Source organism: Lonchura striata, chromosome 37, assembly GCF_046129695.1.
Source record: "Lonchura striata isolate bLonStr1 chromosome 37, bLonStr1.mat, whole genome shotgun sequence".
Taxonomy (NCBI): domain Eukaryota; kingdom Metazoa; phylum Chordata; class Aves; order Passeriformes; family Estrildidae; genus Lonchura; species Lonchura striata.
Window position 1 is genome coordinate 3,237,588 of NC_134639.1, and position 2,500 is coordinate 3,240,087.

Genomic DNA, 2,500 nt, shown 5'->3' on the forward strand with positions numbered 1-2,500 from the left:
TGTGCGAAATGTGGAGCGGATTACTGCTTCCCGCCCAAAAGAGTCATCATTACGGGGAGCCCATAAGAAGGTATGGACCGAGGAGGAGGAAGCTCTCTTGGTGCAATTGATGGATAGATTCGCCGGTAGCAGAAATATTAACCAACTAATAGCGGAGCATTTACCATCTAAAACGGCAAAACAAATCAGTGATAAGAGACGCCTTCTGGTAAAAGGTCCCTCTGGTACATCTAAACCAGAAGGAAAAAGGGTTCGAGCTAAGGATGCTGATTTGGCGAAAGAGGGACATTTAAAGCTCCAATACCGCGAGGCCATCAAGTCGGGGCTATCGAGGGGTTCATTCATTGTGTACCAAGAGGCATTTCAGGAAATATTGGATGGAAAAGATCCACAGGAGGTGGTGAATAAGGTTTATGCTGAGTTTCAAAGAGGCCTGAAAAGGCTGAGCCAGAAGGTTAAAAAGGGCAAAGGTCGAAAATCACGTGATACACAAGAACAAAAAGCGTCCAAATCGACAGCTAATTGGATGCGAAAAAGGGCAGTTAAAAGAGGGAAGTTTCTTCGATTTCAGAGGCTGTTTCAGTTCCGTAGAAGGAGATTGGCGAGGGTTATCCTGGATAGCTCGGAAACCCTGCAATGCCAAATACCATCTAGCGTTGTCCATAAAACATTTGAATCTAGATGGGTTACATCATGTGAGTTTGGTGGGTTGGAGGACTTTCCTCCATATAAAGGGGCTGATAATGCGGTATTTCAGTCCCTGATTACAGAGAAAGAGGTGGAAAACAATATGAGAGAGATGTGTAAAACCTCCGCTCCTGGGCCGGATGGGATTACTTTGGGTCAACTTATGTCTAAAGACCCAAAGGGTTCCTTGTTGATGGAGATCTTCAACCTCTGGCTATTGTCCGGTAATATTCCAGATGCGCTGCGGGACTGCAGGACAGTCCTGATACCCAAGTCTTGTGATTCTGAAAGACTTGGTGATATCGGTAACTGGAGACCTATCACCATTGGTTCTACGGTGATAAGGCTTTTCTCCAGGATCGCTACAGCGAGGCTGTCCAAAGCATGTCCCATTCACCCCCGTCAACGGGGTTTTATCTGTGCATCAGGATGTGCCGAAAACCTCAAGTTGTTGCAACTTGTGGTGAAAAATGCTAAACGGGAGCACAAACATCTGGGGGTGGTGTTTGTGGACATTGCTAAGGCTTTTGACACCGTGTGTCATCAGCATATATTTGAGGGTTTGGAACTAAGAGGGGTCGATCCGCATATGGTGCAGTTGGTAAGAGAAATGTACAAGAATGTTAGGACGTACATTTCTATGGGAAAGGAGGTAACAGACCCCATTTATATACGCTCAGGTGTCAAGCAGGGTGACCCAATGTCACCACTGCTGTTCAACCTTGCACTTGATCCCCTCCTATGTAAACTTGAAACAGAGGGAAAAGGGTTCCACCAGGGCAGGCTGAAAATAACAGCAATGGCTTTTGCAGATGATCTGGTATTGTTGAGTGACTCCTGGGAAGGCATGTGTGATAACATCAAAATTCTTGAGACATTTTGTGAACGTACTGGTCTCAAAACGCAGGGTGAAAAGTGCCATGGATTTTATATTAAACCAACAAAGGACTCATATACCATCAATGATTGTTGTCCATGGAAGATTAATGGGTCCCCCCTAAACATGATCGACCCAGGGAGTTCTGAAAAATATTTGGGAACACGAATAGATCCGTGGACTGGCTTTGCTGATTCGGGTCTGTCTGAGAAACTGGGAGATTGGCTCAATCGGATTGGTAACTCACCACTGAAACCTCTTCAGAAAATAGATATACTCAGGACCTATACCATCCCAAGGCTGATATATCTGGCTGACCATACCGAGGTCCATCTTGGGCACCTGGAATCCCTTGACCAACAGATTCGAAATTCGGTCAAGGAGTGGTTGCATCTTCCCCCAAATACATGTGATGCCATCCTGTATTCGAGTTATAAAGACGGTGGTCTAGGTATTATCAAGTTAGCGGCGCTAATTCCAAGTATACAGGCGCGTAGATTGCACAGATTGGCGCAATCTTCGGATGAGACATTGGTTGAATTTTTAAAGGAAGAACATCTAGAATTGTTATATGAAAAGTTATGGATACGAGCAGGAGGAGATAAAGAGTCCATCCCGTTAATTTGGGATCCTATTCCAAAGATAGAGGGTGCGATTGGGGCTGAAGAGGGTCCATCTTCGCGGGAATCTGCCGTCCCAAAACCCAGTTACCCGAAACCTTGTAACTGGCGTAAATTGGAATTTAAAAAATGGACACAACTGGTTGCCCAGGGTCATGGGATAGAAAATTTTGAGAATGATGACATCAGCAATGCCTGGATCAGGCAGTATAGAGGCATTCAACACAGAAAACTGATAACGGCACTACAATTAAGAGCAAATGTCTACCCAACAAGAGAGTTCCTGGCAAGAGGTAGACAAGAGGTCTTTATTCGA

At 45.1% G+C, this 2,500-nt stretch overlaps 1 pseudogene; it reads left to right on the forward strand.

The window, feature by feature from the left end:
• The window catches only part of LOC144248078 (28S ribosomal RNA), an 8,486-nt pseudogene that overhangs the window by 4,057 nt on the left and 1,929 nt on the right, over nucleotides 1-2,500 (forward strand).